Raw genomic sequence first — 20,677 nt, 5'->3', positions numbered from 1 at the left:
TTGGTACGTTACCCTGTTTCGTGAGGTCTGCTCTGTTCTCCAGGTGTATGCAGTCTGGTGCAGCCTTCTTTTCTATTGCTGTTTTAGGATTAGTTGTATCAACTATATTTTTGTACTATATGTGATTTTGGGAGGAGGTCTCTGTCTCACCTCTCGTGCCACCATCTTGAATTGATCTCTGAGAATGAGATTAAAATAAGAAATTCTTGAAACCATTGAAAAGTGGATGATATGGTAAAAATTATTATGAGTAGTTTACCTTATCATGTATTTGATCTGTTGCCCTAAAAGAATGCAGTTATTGAATTAGGTTTAAAGCCTTTGAAATTTATAATTTACAACATATTTTAGAAAGGAAGTAGAACCATGAGATGCTGATTTTTACTCTCAAAGTGCTTGCTGCAACATGATTTTTCTTAAGGAAAAAACCTGTTTCAGTATTCCTGGCATGTAAGAATGTGCAGAATGATATTACAGCACCCTTACCACATTGCCTGGATTGAAATTACTTTTAGATGGCTAGCATAGCCACAATCATTTTCTACAACTCTTTTGTTTAGATTTACTCTGTACACTATATGTATTACTAATTATGTCTTAAATGTTTCTGAAGAGCTACAAATCCCCTCTTTTATACAGAGGTTTATTTTGTCAGTATGTAATAGGTTTTATTACATGTTATTCTCTATTTCCTTACTGTAAGCTAAAACAGACAAAAAATGTCCAGGAATATTAAGCCAATTCCCAGATGTGGTCACAGAAGAGTCCGTGGGGGGAGGATTTGAAATGGAACTAACAGAGACTAAGGTTTCTCTTTAATTTGCTTTCTTGACAAGTTCTGCCACATCCATTATAATTGTTTTACATACCAAATTTACTTCTCCCAAAGCCCTGCAGAATTATCCTTCTTTTTAATTCCCTGGCTAACCTGACTTCAGATAACTGAACTCTAGCATGTTATGCATGGTAGATTTAGATATTCCCAAAGAAAACCAAGGATTGGATGCTGGGCATTCAAACAGCATATATAACCCTTGCCATATTTAAGAACAAACCCATGAGGTAGGTGGAAGACATGTTTTCCCCATTTTATACATGAGAAAAACTAAAGGCCCCAAAGTCACAGTTCTATGTGATAGCAGTTATGATTAAAATCCAGCTTTCTAGGCTCAATAGTTCTCCATTTTCAGGTTACCACATTTTTATTACAGTGAACCATATTAATACTGGGTCATCATGACTATAAACTACAGGCATAACTTGTTTATAGTGCTTTACTTTATTGTGCCTTGCAGATACTGCATTTTTTTATAGATTGAAGGTTTGAAGCAACCCTGTGTCAAGAAAGTCTGTCAGAGCCAGTTACCTAACAGTATTTGCTTGCTTCCTGTCTCTGTAATTCTTGGAATATTTCAAACATTTTCTTTTTTGTTACATTTGTTGTGGTGATCTATAATCAGTAATTTTTGATTTTATAATTGTTTTGGGATACCAGGAACCGCAGGCATGTAAGACAACAAACGTGTGCAATAAATGATGAACATGTTCTCACTGCTCCACCAACTATCCGTTCTCTCTTCTCTCTCTCTCCTCTGGACTTCCTATCCCTTGATACATAGCTGTATTGAAATAAGACCAATTAATATACCTACAATGGCCTCCAGCTGTGCAAATGAAAGGAAGATTCCCACATCTCTCACTTTAAGTCAAAAGTTAGAAATGTTTAAACTTAGTGAAGAAGGTTAATCATAGAAGCTAAGGTAGGCTTAAAGGTAGGCCACTACAATTTAACCAAGTTGTGAATGCATAGGAAAAATTCTTAAGGGAAATTAAAAGTGCTACTCCAATGAACATGTGAATGATACAAAAGCAAAGCACATTGTTGCTGATATAGAGAAGGTTTTAGTGGTCTGGGTAGAAGATCAAACCAGCTGCAACATTCCCTTAATCCAGAGCCTAATCCAAACCAAGGTTCTAACTCTCTTCAGTTCTCTGAAGGCCAAGGGAGATGAGGAAGCTGCAGAAGAAAACTTTGAAGCTAGCAGAGGTTAGTTTATTGGATGTAAGGAAAGAAGGTGTCTCCATAACATCAAAGTGCAAAGTGAAGCAGCAAGTGCTGCTGTAGATGCTGTAGCAAGTTATCTGGAAGATCTAGTTAAAATAATTCACGAAGATGGTTACAATAAACAATAGATTTTCAATGTATATGAAACAACCTTATATTGGAAGAAGATGCTACCTAGGACTTTCATAGCTAGAAAGGAGAAGTCAGTGCCTGGCTTCAGAGCTTCAAATGACAGGCTGACTCTCTTATTAGAGTCTTATGCAGCTGGTGACTTCAGGTTGATGTTAGTGCTCATTGACCATTCTAAAAATCCTAAGGCCCTTAAGAATTGTGCTTAATCTACTCTACATGTACTCTGTAAATGGAACAACAGAGCCTGGATGACAGCACATCTGTTAACAACATGGTTTACTGAATATTTTAAGCCCACTGTTGAGACCTACTGCTCAGAAAGAAAGGTTTCTTTCAAAATATTACTGCTTATTGACAATCCACTTGGTCACCCAAGCGCCCTGATGAGATGTCCATTGAAATAAATGTAATTTTCATGTTTGCTAACACAATATCCATTCTTCAAATCTGTGGATCTAAGAGTAATTTCAACTTTCAAGTCTTAAGACTATAGTTGCCATAAATAGTGATTCCTCTGATGGCTTTGGGCAAAGTCTATTGAAAACTTCCTAGAAAGGATTCACTATTCTAGATGTCACTAAAAACATCCATGATTCATAGGAAGAGGTGAAAATATCAACATGAACAAAGGTTTGGAAAAGTTGATTCCAACCTTCATGAATGACTGTGAAGGGTTCAAGACTTCAATGGAGAAAATGACTGCAGATGTGGTGAAATAGCAAGAGAACTAGGATTAAAAGTGGAGCCTGATGATGTGACTGAACTGCTGTCATCTCATGGTAAAACATTAGTGAATGAGGAGTTGGCTTTTTGTGGATGAGCAGAGAAAGTGGTTTCTTGAGGTGGGATCTACTCCTGGTGAAGATGCTTGAAGATTATTGAAATGACAACAAAGGATTTCGTGTATCACATAAATTTAGTTGATAAAGCAGAGTCAGGATTAGAGAGTATTTACTCCAATTTTAAAATAAGTTCTGTGGGTGAAATGCTATCAAATGATGGCATGCTGCAGAAAAATCATTAGTGAAAGGAAGAACCAATTGGTGCAACAAACTTCATTGTTGTCTCATTTTGAGAAATTACCGCAGCCCAGCCTTCAGCAACCACTGTCTTGATCTGTCAGCAGCCGTCAGCACTGTGGCAAGACTCTCCACCAGCAAAATAATTACAACTTGTTGAATGCTCAGTTGATGGCTACCATTTTTTAGCTATGAAGTGTTTTTTAATTAAGGTATGTATATTGGTTTTTTTTAGGCAATGCTGTTGCACACTTGATATACTATGGTATAGTATAAACATAACTTTTAAATGCATTGAGAAACCAAAAACTTCATTTAATTCACTTTATTGCAATATTTGCTTTACTGCAGTGGTCTGGAACTGAACCTGCACTATTTTTGAAGTATGCCTGTATATGGAATTTAAATATTAGATCAATTTGGCCTATCTGAATCCCAGTGACTGTCTTAATTATGTGAATGAATGTTCCTACTGTGTCTGCAGCCATTTAGGTGTATATCTTAGAATTAAATGACAGAATATTGCAGCCTTCTCTTGTTCAAAGTTTACAATGACCTTTGAAAATACCCCACCTGGTAAGGTTTCACAATTTCACATCACAGAAATTAAAGCACTTTCTTTTTTCCTTTGTACCTGAAATATATACCAGGCCCACCACAGTTTAGGTTATTGTTTCAGTTTCTCTATCTAAAAATAGGATTATTAATAGTATATACATCATAAAGCTATTATGCTTATAAACAATAAATGTGGAAGCTAAAAATTGTGTAGACATTGTAAGAACTCAGTGAGTATCCTCCTCCTATTCCCACTATTGTTCCACTATTTTTTCTCCTCTTCTTCCTCCTTTTTATTATGTATCCTACTTCTTAGAGTAACCCATTATAATCTTTACTTCTCCATTTTTCTCTCTTCCTCTTACCCATAAAAAATGTACTGATTTTGTGCATTACTTCAAGGGCTCCAGTGATTTAAAGAGGAAGCATTTATCACCCTTCGTATCATCGTTTATTAAACCATGTAGGAACTTTCTAGTTCCTTTCTAGCACTCTGAAGGAGTGCTTTCTGGCATTAATATGATCCATGTGATGCAGAAAGGGCAGGAATGCTTCACACTCTTAGCCAGTCAACTCAAGTGTACCATCGACTCCTTCCAAGACACAGGTTATGCCTCTATCTCTTTACAGATTCAAGGATGTGCATCAAAAATTCTGCAATAAAGAAGGCCCACTCCAGAGACTATGCTTTATAGAGTTCATTAGGGTGGTATACAAAATGGTACAATCAGGCAGTTTTGTTTAGTCAAATGACAATGGAATATGCTCTTTGGGAAGGAAGGCTCAGAATAAGTTTCTTTTTACAAAATGGAACTTGACTCCTTTTAGGTATATTGGTCATTGATCTAATTATTTTGTACAATGTTTTCCTTTAAGTACTTTTGTCAAAGTTGTCAAGGTTACTGTGTATCCTTCACAATTATGATTTTTTATGCAGTATATGTCAGAAACCAGGTTATAAAAATACAAATTAATTATTTCCTAGAAAACCTGTACTGTAAGAATACAGTATATAGTATAAATAATACAAATATATGTTAATTGACTGTTCAGTAATGCTTCCTGTCAACAGTAGGCTATTTATGAAGTTTTTGGGGAGTCAAAAACTGCTTCTAAGATTGTATTAAGATGTAATAATGGCTAACATTTGCTGAGAACTTAGTATATGCCAGGCACTATTAAGAACACTTTACATGAACTGTTCCTCCCCAAATTCTAAGACATAATTATTAGCACCATTATTACTTACCTGAAGTTACATGTTTGAGTGAAATTCAATGCCAGGCAAGCTGTCTTCCAGTATCATTGTTCTTTGCCATTAGGCTAAGTTGATTTGTAACAAATATTGCTACTGAAACACTGCCTGTTGAATCTCCTTCTAATGAATCACAGTAGCTTTTGAATAACTTTAAATTTCAAGGCACTGTTTTCTCTTGCTACCCCTTTTCCTATCATATATTCCCAGCAAAATACAACAAAACATTGAGACTTGCCACTACTACAGAAAAAAAATCTGTAGAACAAAACTATGTATTATTGATCAAGAAATTTCACTATTATAATCTAAGTAAAAAAATTACATAATTTTTTATTTTTCTATTCTTTACAATTAACACAAGTAATAATAAGTATATATGTAATGTCTGTCATGATTATGAAGAGCTTTCATATGCAATGTCTGTAAAGCTGTTCCCTACATTCCTGGGAATTAGATGTTACTTTTCCTACTTAACACTAGTTACTCAGATTTCAGAGAGCTTAGAGGTTCTCAACCCTAGATGTGTGTAGTAGAATCACTTGGGTATCTTAAAAAACCTTGCTGAGTACTGGTACCCCACCCTGACAGCTTAATTCAGAAACTCTGAGCTGTCCAGGACACCAGCATTTATAAACACTCCAAAAGTGATTCTAATGTGCAGTCAGGCTGAAATCCACTGAGTTAAATGAATCACCCAACACTTACAAGGTAAACCTTAAGTCCCTGACTTCTCACTGTACAGGCTGTTGGTAGGCCATGTCCACCTCAAACACAAACTGCCTTGAGTGTCTTTTTCTAAGAATTACTGACACCCTTAATTATGTTCCCATTTCTGCAGTGGTTATCTTTATTCATTCTTAAGAGTAAGTTTGGATGAGCAGTAGCAATGAACAACATCAGCTACTGATTCCCTAACTTTCTTCTGAAAATCTCATTCAGATTATACAAAGATGAGGTGCCATGGGGAGGTTTGTGGGAAATATAACACAGCACGCACACATATGCCCCCGCCCCAAAATAACTCTTATCAGCTCCTGCAAAGCTTCCCAATTAAACAGTTTAATGTTATTAAACAGTATGCTTGCTGGGCATATGTCCCTTAAACGGTATTCTAACCCTCCTTTCTAGAAGTTGGCAGCCCTTTAACACCTCTTGTATAAAATTCTGGAGTTTCCCCTCAATCTTACACTTTCTTTCAAAGTTTTGATGTTGGAATGTCTCTCTTAGGGATCTCTTTTCAGGATGTCTGTGGGTTACAAGTGTCTGCCTCTTAAGTGATTCTGAATATTTCTGAATGTGGCAGGCAGCATAATAACACCTTCACACTCAGTAATGAATGGGACTTGCAATATGACTTCCTGCTGCTAATATTACTGCCCTGGTAAATCTGGAATTGGGTCCAGCAAGAGTGAGTCCTGGATATTGATAACCTCATTTTAAGATGCTTCTGACACAGCTGTGTTTGCTCAGTTCCTAAGGCTGGAATTCAACTTGGGCTATGATTAGTATGCCAGTTCTTTCTATGTTTCAATCTCAGCTCTACATTCATCCCTTCCTTGGATTTCTGCTTCTTTGCTAGACTTCCACAACCAGACTAATGCTTCCTGAGTGCCTCTCACACCAGCTTACTTAATTCCTGACTATGTCTTCTCAGGCCCTGGTTAGGATCTTAACCTAAACTAGATAACCACATGATCACCTGAAATCAAAGACATCTCTGCAGCGAAACATTTTATAGTTTCCCTCCCTGTTCTGGTTATCTACTGGTATATAACAAAATATCCCTAAACTTTGTAACTTAAAATAAATTACTGTATTTTCTTGTTCTTGGAGGTTATCTGGGCTCAGCTTAGAGGGTCTTGCCTGGTTCTCATATGCAGTTGCAATTAAATGGCACATGGGGCTAGTAGTGACATCAAATGGGTCAGACATCTAAGAGGGCCTCCTTAAATGACTAAAAATTGATGCTGGTTATTGGCTGGGGACTCACCTAGATCTAATGACCAGAGGAACTACATGTGGCTAGTCTCCTAGTGTCCTAGAAATGAACATTCCAAAATACCCAGATAGAAGCTGCAAAGCTTCTTAAGACCTAGCTTATAAGTTCCAGAATGTCACTTCTGCCACATTTTTATCTGTAAAGCCAGGTCAAAAGGCCATCCCAGATTAAAAGAGAAAGGGAACAGACTCTACCTCTTGATGTTAGGAGTGGCATACATTTAACAGGAGAGAAGGGATTAGTGGAAACCATTTCAATGAATGTCTGTCACACACTCACCTCACTGAATTCCCCCTTTTAACCCCTAAATCATATCTCTTAGGAATAGTAGGTCTAGACTAATGGTTCTGAAACTTTTTGATAGCTGAGTCCCTTTACAGTCTTAAAAATTACTGAAGCCCTTTTGTCTGTATGGGTTCTATTGATGCTTATAATATTAGAAATTAACAGAGACATTTAAAAAGTACCTTTATTATTTAAAAAACAATGATAAACCTACTGCTTGCTAACACAAAGTTATTTCAATAAAAATAACTATGTTTTCTAAAACAGAATCTTTTAGTCAGAGGAGTGACATTGTTTTACAGTTTTGCAAATCCTTGTAATTAAAGACAGCTGGCTCCCCACATCTTCTTTTGTAATATATTGTTTCAACTAAATTATATGAAGAAACTACAGGCTTACAAGTATGCTGGAAAAGGGAGGAGTATTTTAATAACCTCTTCAGATAATTATGAATCTTCTTGTTTGATACTACCCCAAAACTTGAGGAAGTTTCTTTAATGTTCATTCAAATAGTAATCAGAATCCACATCAGCAAAGTTAGACTCTATTATATTAAAATCCATTGGTCTCTCTTAAACTTTGAATAGACCTTTCATCAATGTCTGATTTTGAAACATTAGGCATTGGTCATTTGGAAGATATTGGTTCACTGAATTAAACAAATCATCCTAATGTATTTCATTATATTAAAAATTCACATTTGTTAATATCACCTATTGCATGAGAAGGCTCTTTAAATACTGGAAAGATGTCTGGCCTACAGTGGTGAACACAAGGTTTTTAATATTCTTTCTCTTGAAAGCTTGAATTTCATCTTTCACAGCAAATACTATCATTTGCCTTCCTTCAAATGTCAGACTTCATTCATTTTGGGAATATGGCTATCAAGTATCCAAGTCTAAATAACTTATGACTTGTCTGCCAGTCATTCACTCAAATAAACTTGGTGTTCCATGAGCAGACAAAGGTAGATTGAGCTGAAAATCATACCGTTTATGAGTGTTTTTCTTGGAGGCAACCATTGTACTTAAGTATGGAGCTTAAATACTTTATACATTTTTGCATGTATTCACCACAGAATATTTAAAAAACTTGTATTCAAGAATTAAAATTTAATCAAATTAATAATTTTATTGCTTCATTGAGTGCATTGTTATGGGAAACACTTTTGTTCACCCTTTTTTATTGGAATAAATTTAATATACAGTATTATGTTGGTTTCAGCTATACAACATAGTAACTTGATAATTATAAACATTACTAGATGCTTGCCTAAATAAGTGTAGTTAACCCTATATCATACCAAGATATTACAATGTTATTGGTTAAATTCTCTGTGTCGTACTTCTATTCCTATTGCCTAACTTTACAGTTTGCAGTGTGTTCTTCTTTATCCCCTTCACCTATTTCATCTATCCCATCACCTCCCTCCCTATGGTAATCAACAATCTGTTGTCTATATTTGTGGATCTGTTTGTTTGTTTTGTTTTTTAGGTTCCACATATAGTCAAATGGTAGTTATCATTCTTCACCTGGCTTATTTCACTTAGCTTGATACCCTCTAGGTCCCTCCATGTTGTCACAAGTGGCAAGATCACCTTCTTTTTCATGGCCAAGTAATAATCCATTGTATATATTTACTACATCTTCTTTATCCATTAATCTATTGATGGGCACTTGGGTTGCTTCCATATCTTTGCTTTTGTAAATAATGCTGCAGTGAACAAAGGTGTGCATATATCTTTTCATATTAGTGGGGTTTTTTTTGGGTGAATTCCCAGAAGTAGAATTGCTGAGTCATATGGAATTTCTATTTTTAGTTTAGAGGAACCTCCATTACTGCTGTGCATAGTGGCTGCACCAATTTCCATTCTCACCAACAGCGTAGGAGGGTTTCCTTTTCTCCACATTCTCACCAACATTTGTTATTTCTTGTCTTTTGGATAGTGGCCATCTGGTGTGAGGTGATATATCATTGTGCTTTTCATTTGCATTTCCGTGATGATTAGTGACGTGGAGCATCTTTTCATGTAACTGTTGGCCATCTGTGTTTACTTTGGACAAGTGTCTATTCAGGTCCTCTGCCCATTTTTTAATTGGGTTATTTGTGTTTTTGGTGTTGAGTCATATGAGTTCTTTATATATTTTGGATATTAGCCTATTATTAGATATACCATTTACAAATATATGCTCCTATACCACATGTTGTCTTTTTGTTGTTGTTGTTGACAGCTTTCCTTTGCTGTGCATAAGCTGTTTAGTTTGCTGTAGTCCCACTTGCTTATTTTTGTTTTTGTTTCCTTTGCCTGGAGAGACATGTCCAGAAAAAAATTACTCATGCTTATGTTCAAGAGATTTCTTCTAAGAGTTTTATGGTTCTATATCTTATATTTAGATCTTTAATCCATTTCCAGTTTACTTTTGTGTGTAGTGTCAGGGACCAAACCCATATTGTTCTCTTGCATGCAGCTGTCCAATTTTCCCAGCATCATTTATTAAGGAGACTGCCTTTTTCCCAGTGTATATTCTTGCCTCCTCTATGTGATATATTAATTGACCATATTTGCATGGGTTTATTTCTGTGCTTTGTGTTCTGCTCCATTGATTTCTGAGTCTGTTCTTGTTTTGGTACCATACTGTTTTAATCACTGGCATTGTGATATAGCTTGGAATCAGGAAGCATGATACCCCCAGCTTTGTTCTTCTTTCTCAAGATTGCTTTGGCTTTTTGAGGTCTTTTATGATTCTATATAAATTTTTGGATTCTTTGCTTCTAGTTTGTTGAAAAATGCCATTGGTATTTTTATAGGGATTGCATTAAATCTCTAAATTGTTTTGGGCAGGATGGTCATTTTGGCAATATTAATTCCTCCTATCCATGAGCATGGGATATATTTCTATTAATTTGTATTTCTTTAATTTCTTTTATCAGTGTCTTACAGTTTTCAGGGTACAGGTCTTTCACTTTCTTCGTTGGGTTTATTCTTAGGTATTTATTGTTCTTGATGCAATTCTAAATGGAATCATTTTCCTGATTTCTCTTTCTGCTAGTTCATTGTTAGTATATAGGAATGCAACAGATTTCTGTATATTGATTTTGTATCCTGCAACTTTTCTAAATTCAGGTATTAGTTCTAATAGTTTTTTTGATAATCTTTAAGGTTTTCTACTTATAGTACCATATCATCTACAAAAAGTGACAGCTTTACTTCTTCCTTAACAATATAGATGCATTTTATTTCTTTGTCTTGTCTGATTGCTATGGCTAGGACTTCCAGTACTATATTGAGTAAAAGTGGTGAGAGTGGAGATCCTTGTCTTATTCCTGATCTTACAGGAAAAGCTTTCAGCTTTTCACATTGAGTATGATACTAACTGTGGGTTTGTCACATATGGCCTTTATTATGTTAGATATGTTCCATCAACCGATTTTGTAGAAAGTTTTTATCATGAATGGATGTCGAATCATGTCAGATGCTTTTTCAACATCTATTGAGATGATCATGTGGATTTTATCCTTCCTTTTGTTAATGTGTTATATCACATTGACTGATTTGCTGATATTGTACCATCCTTGCATCCCTGGAATAAATCCCACTTGGTCATGATGAATGATCCTCTTGATTTATTTTTGAATTCTATTTGCTAATATTTTGTTTGTGATTTTGGCATATATGTTCATCAGGGATATTGGTCTGTAGTTTTCCTTTTTTGTAGTACCTTTGGTTTTGGTATTAGAATAATACTAGCTACATAGAATGCGTTTGGAAGTATTCCCTCCTCTTCTGTTTTTTTTTTTTGAAATACTTTAAGAAGGATAGGTATTAGCTCATATTTAAATGTTTGATAGAATTCATTCATGAAGTTATCTAGTCTTGTACTTTATATGTTGGGAGCTTTGATTACCAGTTCAATGTTAGTGGTAATTGGCACATTCAGATTTTATCTTTCTTCCTGGGTCAGTCTTGGAAGTTTGCATGTTTCTTGGAATTTATTCATTTATTCTAGGTTGTGCAATTTATTTGAATATAATTTTTTGTAGAATTCTCTTATAATTCTTTGAATTTTTGTGGTGTTGGTTGTAACTTCTCCTTTTTCTGTTCTGATTATGTTTATTTGTGTCCTCCCTCTTTTTTTCTTGACAAGCCTGGCTGAGGGTTTGTCTAATTTGCTTGTCTTCTCAAAGAACCAGCTCTTGGTTTCATTGATTTTTTTTAATTGTTTTCTTAGTCTTTATTTTATTTATTTCCACTCTGATCTTTATTATGTCCCTCCTTCTACCAATTTGGGGCTTTGTTTATTGTTCTTTTTTCTAGTTCCTCCAGTTGTTGGGTTAGATTGTTTATTTGAGATTGGTCTTGTTTCTTGAGGTAGGCCTGTATTACTATAATCTTCCCTCTTAGAACCACTTTTGTTGTGTCTCATATATTTTGAGCTGCTGTGAAACTGCCTTTTTTAAAATGCAAGTTTATGGTGGTGAAGAATGCTATGATGACTAATGTTGATAGCTAACATTGCCTCAATGCACTGTAAGACACTAGCAGTTTCATTCATATTGCTTTTGCACCAAGGCAAATCTTACCACAATAAAAAGGACCAATAACATATTATTATTATTATTATTATTATTATTATAAAAATGTTTTGAACATGTAGATCCCCTGAAATTGTCTCTGGGAATCCTTGGGAACCTGCAGACTATGTTTTGAGAACCATTGATCAAATCAGGTCTGAAGGAGCCATATCTCTGTTACCAATAAAATAGAGTTGCTGCACACTGATAAAGGGAAGCTACATCAGAAAGTCTTGGTGCACTGTGGTTAGACAGGGAAGGATCTGAAGTTTAGTTCTCTTGAGCAGTAACCAGGTTTTATATGGTATTGATGTGAACCTGGAAATTTCCAGATGACATGAACAGAAGATGTGAGGAGGGAAATACAATGGGAAGAAGTAAGGATAGCTTTTCAATAGGCACCAGTGGCTGTCTCAATATTTTAGCTTCTACTGTTATCTCTATTTTTAAAAAATGTAACTGTTCATTGAAAGAATGATTCAGGCAGATTTATTCATTATATTTTAGTGTACTAGAAGGGGCCCTGAACTCAGAATAATGTAAAGTATTTAATCCCAATTTAGCCACTCTTGCTTGGCTTGACATAAATCACTCTACCTCTAAGCCTCATTTTCTGCTTCAAAAAATTAAGTGTCCGAGGTAGAGGACTTCTAAGTTGATTTCTAGTTCCAAGTGTATCTATGTATAATGTGCTAAATTCGACTGGTACAGACACACAAGAGTCACTTATGCACATCTTTTCCTATCTTGGTTTAGTGACGTTAGTTGGTAGCCTGAAACCCACTATAGAGGGAAAACACTATAAATTTACACCATAGAAAATAGAAAACACTATAAATAGGGGCATATTTTTTTGAAGAGCCAACTTACTAGCTGAGAACTGTTACATATCTTTAAGAGCTTTGTGCTATGGGACACATACATAATAACTAGGATCCTTCCATAGTGCCCACCTCATGGAAAATCACAACAGATTCTTGTGAGTTATGGGATTCACAAACACTTGAGCTTGACTTTGATGTTTTTTCCTAATTATCATACAGGATTTAACTAAACTATTCTGTGTTCTTGTAATTTACTTTGTTGAAAGAAGAGAATAAAAATGCAAGAGGGAAATGAAAGTTTTATGAACATACGTCAAAATTTCTTTTTATTTATTCTCACTTATGACCTATTGATACATTTTTTTCATTTTATAGAATTTAAAAATTAAGTTCCTTTGGTCTGTGTGAAATAAACTGACAGTCTGTTTGGGCCAATTCAGAATATAGAAGCAGAAATATATAATAGAGTTAATAATTTAGAATAGCAACCCTTACATAAATCCTTTCACCCTTACCAGGACTGCTAAATATCTGTCTTTGATATCTATAAAAAAAACTTCTAACTACCTAGATGCAGAGGAAAAATAGGCAAAGAACAGGAAAAATTGGTGAAACAGGCAGAGAAGCAGCATTATGCTAATCCACCATTAAACTTTGCCTAGTTTTTAAAATTAATACTCAGTAGGATATAGGATGGGAAAATATCTTCCCATGTCCCATTCCTGTCATGCTTGCAGTCTTGGTACCAAGTTTTCATAACATCCCACTCTGACATGGAAAAATGTTTCAGTTTACTGTCAGAAATGTGATTCAATCTTGCTGATAGAGATTCCTTTGAAAGATCATTGACCCATTCTCAGGATGCTCTCAGTGTTCCAGCAGCAAGCAACAAAGGGAATGGAACTTCACAAGAAGAGAATTAAAGGAACTTTGTGAATGTAATTCCTCTTCAGGGTTGCCCCACAGTTCTGCCAAAACCCTGCAAGGTGCCTTTATGAGGACACCTAGTCTTCTTTTTCAAAGATATCAAAGTCTCCAGGCTGTCAAGTAGGACTTCAGTAAGCATGAAGTTGTTCTTGGGAACCTCTGAAGAAGCAAACACTATCAGGTTACACCGCCTATCACTATCCAGTAGGGTTGATGTCTGGGCAAGTTCCCGGCACATAACAGTGTTGCCTTTAAGTCCTGCTGATTTGGATTCAGATTCTTCCCTTTCAGCATTTTGCCTGAAATTTCTGTTTGACTTGGACCTCCCCAACTGCCAAATGAAATGAAATGAATATGATAAAAAAAATTCATTGAAATTTACCACAGCCATTTGAAGAAACTTCCAATAAAACCAGAAAGAAAGCCAATGGTCATCTGCCCAGTGACATGAAACAAAAAGCTGCCCACCTGGAGATGAAATTAAAACATGAAGGAAACCAGGAACAGGAAGAATCCAACTTTTCTACAGTCTCTACTTATCTAAACTTCAGGCCTTCCCAGGAATTAGCAAAATCTATCCAGAAGAGTACTCAGTACACTCCCTAACAGAGAGGAACTTGCTTGTATTTTACCAATGACAAAAAGTATTAAACAAACATACATAAACAAAATTCCCATGAACAGACCCAAATGATTAAAATGGTGGGTCCTTTAAGATACTCTGCTTAATAGTGGTAAAACTCAGTTTTTGTACTCTGTGACTCTGCCCCATATTAGTAGAGGAAATTCATAGGTAGGATGGGTGTGACATGGGGTGCAAAAGATTTTTCTTTCAGAATAATGATATGTCCTTTTTTGAGATACATTTCCTATATAATAAAATGAGAAAGGATTCATATGCCACCTGAGGAGTTGATTAAAAAATAATCTCCTTAATAAGAGGAGCTGTAGTTTATAAAGGATGAATTCATACTGGCTTCAGAATATGTGCATAGACATTTTCAGAGGAAGTTGCAGGTTAAAACATATAGCTCCTAATATAACAATAATGATATTAACAACAATAAAAATAGAAATAAGGAGCACATCCTTCCATTATTTTTTAAACTAAAATTTTCAAGGTGTTTAAGCCCTGTAAAGGCCAATTTCATCTAGTACTGAATCTATCCTAGTTCAGCTTCAGTCTTCATATGGAAAAGTCATAGTTTATAGTATAAATTATTGAGATTGACTAGCAGCCCTTGAGTAATTTTTCAGTGACACACATCAAGCCACTGGGTGGTTAGGACATCCAAAACAGTAGTGTATACCTTTGTAATGGAGTCAATTTTGTCAATTGATAGGATTTTTTTAAATGGTAACATTAAAGCTTCTTTGGATAGATGTACCCTCTAAGGATTACATTAATTTAACAAAAATATTAGTTTGGATTTGCAAATATTAATCCTTGGGTCATCTTTTCTTCTATTAAATTCACTTATTTGTTTTTATATTCTTGACATGATTCTGTAATTGAAAGCTTTGGACTTTGAATCAGGATTTTTCAGGTTCAAATCTCACTTCCACTGTGTGTTACATAACACCGGCTCTCACACATATGAGCTTCAGTTTCCTACTGTGGAAAAGATGGAACAACATTTACATCACAGGATGTACTATGAAGAGTAAATGGATTAAACTGATTAAGCCTAACTTGGTTCCTGCAAAGCTGATCAGTACTCAAAAATGTGTTTTTCTCCCTCACATCTTTTAACTTTCTTACTCTTCATGATAGACCAAAATATCTTAAGATAGTCCCATGAAGTAGCAAATTTTAAATTTCTCCTCTAATGGGGCTCTTATCTTTAGGAAGTCCCAAGATAAGGTTTGAAGATGGATTAAATTTCAGTATCTGCAGGTGAAATCTGGTCTGGCTATCCCACACAGCAGATTTATGCAGATGGGATTATGACTGGGAGCCTGTAAATTTCCTGCTCTGGTTATGCCAATGTCTTGAGGCAGCTGGTGAGGAAATTCAGCCTGTTCATTTTTTAACACAGCACCAAAAAATTTCCAGTATGTTTATTATATAGTTATTTTGGATTAAAGGACAAACAAAGCTATATTTCAACATTAAAAAGATGTTGATATATACTTAGAATTTTTTGTGTGTGCCAAGAGAAATAGAACATTCCCTTGCAAAAGTTGTGTATTGATGTGAAATGAAACAAATGGTCCTTTATTTATTTATGCAAGGCTAGACATTGGGTATATTGCATCATTTAAGGTTTGTCCTTACACTTCATTACCTACTAAAATTGAGCCCTGATTATAAGTAGTTGTATAATCAGTGATGAGCTGTGCTTTGAAATGAAGTGCTGCACATTAAGCATAAGAAGGAGAAAAAAAAAGAGAAAACTGTACTTGGTCTTCTGGAACATCAGAGAATATTTCCTTCAAAATTGGAAATTTCCGTTAACTCCAAGTTGAAAAAAAAACTTAAAAATACTATATTTCCTTAATGCACTGACCCACAAATCATATGCTGACAGTTTGAAAAATAAAGTTGCTGGTTGTTATAACAGATTCTTAAAAATTTTGGAATTTAATGAGAACCCAAAGTCAGTGTTGAAGGCCTATATACTCAGATTTTCTCCATTTTCAGTGGGATGAAATTCAGATTCCCTTTAGCCTAACACTAAACGTCCACCACAGTTTGTCTGAGTCTTTCCTTATTTCTTAGTACTTCCCTTCTAAAGCCTCAGTTGTCTGGAGTAGAATATGCACTGCTCCCTCCTGTCTGCACCAGTATGAAGTATGCATTTTTATGGCTCTATGCCTTTGTAAGAGCTGTTCTTTCTACTAACAATTCCCTCTCTGTTTCTTTGTAGACACCCATCAGGTTTAACTTTCATTTCTACTTTTCCCATGAACATTTTCCTCTCTGCTCTAACTTACAGCATTTTTCCTGCAATGAACTTATAGGAGTCTCATAATACATACTGAAATTATTTCTTAAAATTTTACTGTACTTCCAGATGTATATAGATCCTGTCATTCCGACCACATGGTGTGCACCTTGGGATAAGAAGTATAGATTTAAGTTTTTTCAATGTGTTCAGCATGGTTGTATGCAGAAACATAGCCACAGAATGTTAGGCATAGAAAGAAGAGGGCATTACCATGCTGTGCTCCACCTCTTCAGGTTATATGGCATATCACATTTGTGTTTTAGTTTCAGTGGTGGATAGGCTGGCCTTCCTAAGCTTTATGCTCCAGTACAGACCATCTAAGAGCTTTGCATTAGAATTTGGCACAAAAGGCAAACTAGTAATGTGGAACTTTCTTTTTGCCACTGTCCCTTCGGTTATATTATCCTAGACTACCTCAAGGGGACAGGGTTTTGACTGGATAAAGGATTTAAAGATTTCTTATTTCTCTAGCTTAATACCATTTTATGTCCACCAGAACTTCTAACAGGGAAGAATAGATTTCCTTATTCCCTTTTGGACATGATCTTATTCCCCTTTGGGGACTAAGTATGAGAGCATGTCCAGTTGGGAAGTGAAAATCAGTATTTTTCTCTATAGCAGTTGCTCCCCTTTTCTCTAATAGAATGTTGTTAAAAAAGAAAGATTGCATCTGGACCACTAGTAAAACACAATTTAGGGCCTCAAATAGTCCAGAAGTGACCACCACTTTGAGAGAATTAGAAAACATCCCAGTTCTGCCTCAGACACCAAGATTTAGAAAGCTAGAAGTGGGCTGATTTCAGCCCCACTCCCACGCATGGCTGGGTGCCCTTGGACAGGACAGTACCTGCACAACTGCTGTGGTAACCTCAGGTCAGAACATACAAAGTATGTGGGCAAGGTGGTTTAATTTGTCTTTTTAAAAATCATATTTCTGTATAAGAACTGCCATTGTATAAATTATAATTAAATGTAAATATTATACTTTATAATCTTACAATAATTTACTAATTAAATGTACCTGATAAACTAGTCTGTAACATTATATTAAAGCCTATTGCAGTTGGCTCTCCTGGTCTGTTTGCTTACCACAACTATATTTAATCACACTTTCAGGATGGAAATAACCTGGTCTTAATCCTTTCAGTAAGAGAAGATTGGCAAACTGCTTCTGTGAGTAAATGGAAAGGGTTTTGCAAGGCAATATACATAAAAAAGAAACATTAATACTAACCCTTTACTCTCTTACTTGGAATTAAGGTCAGCATTCTTAAAACAGCCAACCAAAGTGGTGCTAAGTTCAGAAATTCTTTAGAAAGGGAACCAAACAGCTGACTCTAACTAGAGAAAACCATTTCAAGAATTGGGTGCTAAGCAGTAGTGATGTCTTTCCCAGTCACTACTTTTTAACTAGATCATCTCTTTTAAGACTATAATGAAATATCCTTAAAAAATCATTATATTCATCTATTTAATTCTTTATTCTTAATTAGTTCCTTCTACTCCATTATTAAATACAGTAAATCAGATTTTTCCTGAAAGCTTGTAAGTTGTTCCCTAGGAAAAAGTGAGGCATTTGGAGAAATCTAGCTGAGTCTTTCAATCCATCAGAAATTAATGATGCCCTAAAGATACTCAAGAGAGCCTCTAGAGAGAGAACCTTCTATCACATTATAGAAGATGCCAGACTTCTTTTTCAGCTCGTGGTGAATAGTATCTATTTGGAGAGGAAAAGTTTCTATGAATAATTTCTCATGGACATCACTTTATGCCTTAAATCTACATCTCATTTCATCTTCCAGCATGGCAAACTATCATATTCAGACACGCCATCACTGCATTTGCTTTCCAATTCCCAGAGTGGTCACTTGTCTGTTTTTCATGTTTCAGCATATTTTGAAAGTCAGTCTCTGAATTTTAACTATGGTATTGTGACTTAGAAACACATTGGCAAAAAGGTAGTGATCCTTAAAACTTCATATGTTTTCTTCAAATCTATCCAAATACATTCTATTTATGAAGAAAATCTATTTTGTACTTGACTAAAAATAGTGTTGAAGTTAATTCCCACTTAAGAGAGTTAGGAAATTGAGATACCAAAAAGAATAGTCAGGAAATGGAAAAGGATTTACAGTTTGCCAGAAATGGAAAAGGATTTACACTTTGCCAAAGAGGCCATTTTTAGCACCTTATCACAGCAACAACATAAACTCTCTATAAATTTAGTTTTAACAGTATTGGGATTATCACTTTATCTATATGAGATAAACTTTTAATGTATTCACCATTTGTATAAGTACCTAAAATATTTTGGAATGACAATATGCTAATTCACATTTTAATCACATGTGATAGTTTACATAGCCTTCACAATGATTTGGTGTTATCCTCCTGTTACAAATGAAGAAACCAAGGAAGAAAAATTGGGCCTTCCCCCTAAGTCATGCAAATACCTGGCAGAGTCCACAATCAAGCTCCTGTCTTATGCTTGGTGCGCCTAGGTAATATATAGCATATATAATTCACAAACCCATGGGAAATACATTATTTGTAGGGTTGGTGACCTACCAACCAAGGTCCAGTCTACTAACCAAATCTTTTATTGTTTCCACCTCACTCAAGAGCAGATGAAGGTTAGAGATTTGGGTTCTAGTCTTTAACTGTATGACTGAATCTCTGTGAGACCTGTTCTCTGGGTCAGGGACTTTAAGGAGAGGGAATCTAAGGAGACAGCAGAGCCATTATCTACTCCAGCCCTTGCCTTGTGTGAATGTGTTTGTATTTTGTAAATATGGCCAAATTTCAGTTATCTTATAAATTAAATAATAGAGTTAAAATTATAATTTCAATTTCTGTGTTTTATTAGATGCAGGAAAGAATTAAACATGCTTGGTTCCATGATATGACAAATTTCAGGAGTACCAGAAGAGTGGTCACCTCCTAAATAACCCCACAACATTTTCTGAAACTTTACTTATATCCTCTTAATAACACACATGTATTTGCTGAAAAATGTAACAATTATTTATACAGTGGTTCTCAACTGGACATGATCTTAACTCCTAGTTGACATTTGGCTATGTTTGCAGACATTTTGGTTGTCACAGCTGAGGGTACTATTGGCATCTAGTGGGTGGAGGTCGATGATGCTAAATATCCTCTAATTTACAGGATGCCCTCCACGCACTCCCACCCAAGAAAACATTATCCTATACTATATATCAGTGGTGCTGAAGTTGAGAGACCTTATTTAAAGTATAATTCATTTAAGAACAATCCCAACATTGTAAAACAAAATTTTTTTCTAGGAATTTCAGTGTTGGTCCATATAATACAGAAAAGATATATGTATTTTCAATTATGAAATCTTCATTTCAGCTCATAATTCTCCTTGAGATTCAAAAATTCATAATTTAATTGCATCAACAATTGTCTCTTAGAAAATTAAAATAGCCATTATTCATTCTTACCTTTGTGTGAATTAGTGCAATGAGAATTCATTGTGAAAAAGGCAGACCTGGGTGAATGCCGTGGTAGAAAGGGTTAGGGAGTTGGAAGATAACATGAGAATTCTGAGCACCAGGTGAGGAGGGATTTAAGAAGGATGATGGTACCCAGTTTTCGCCTACTTTCAGATTTCAACTAGCCCAACCATAAGCTACAAAGAGTAGCAGAATTCACATGTGAGTTTCAGTTCTCTTTTCTTTTCTAATCCAACTTCAAGTGAATGTACCAGTGATTTCTAAAATAGCCAATAATTGGGCAAAATAAAAGTAAAGGAAATGCTGATAAATTGCCTGACAAATTGCTACTTTTAACTGCTTGGGGCTTGTAGTCTCAATGTCATAAACTGGATCACTACCTCTAGTCTACTAGAGGTCCAACTACTGTGTAGTTGGACTTAAAAGCCTAGTAATAACCTATCAGATTTCCTATACCATTCATGATTTGGTTTTCTTTTCTTCTCTCTTAAATTTTTCAATTAGAATGTTCTGTTACCTTTGGATTACATTTTTGCTATTAAAGGTGCTATGTAACACATGCGGACAAAACCCTGTTGAGGTAGCATCATGCAAAGTTTAAACT

At 35.3% G+C, this 20,677-nt stretch overlaps 1 protein-coding gene across 3 annotated transcripts in view; it reads left to right on the top strand.

Annotated features, from left to right (window-relative positions):
• The window catches only part of ANGPT1 (angiopoietin 1), a 452,838-nt gene that overhangs the window by 293,822 nt on the left and 138,339 nt on the right, over positions 1-20,677 (top strand). The gene's annotated exons all lie outside the window — the stretch shown is intronic.

Source organism: Manis javanica, chromosome 2, assembly GCF_040802235.1.
Source record: "Manis javanica isolate MJ-LG chromosome 2, MJ_LKY, whole genome shotgun sequence".
In the NCBI taxonomy this organism is placed as follows: Eukaryota; Metazoa; Chordata; class Mammalia; order Pholidota; family Manidae; genus Manis; species Manis javanica.
Note: the sequence above shows the minus strand (reverse complement) of the source record. Positions and strands in the feature narration are given on the sequence as shown.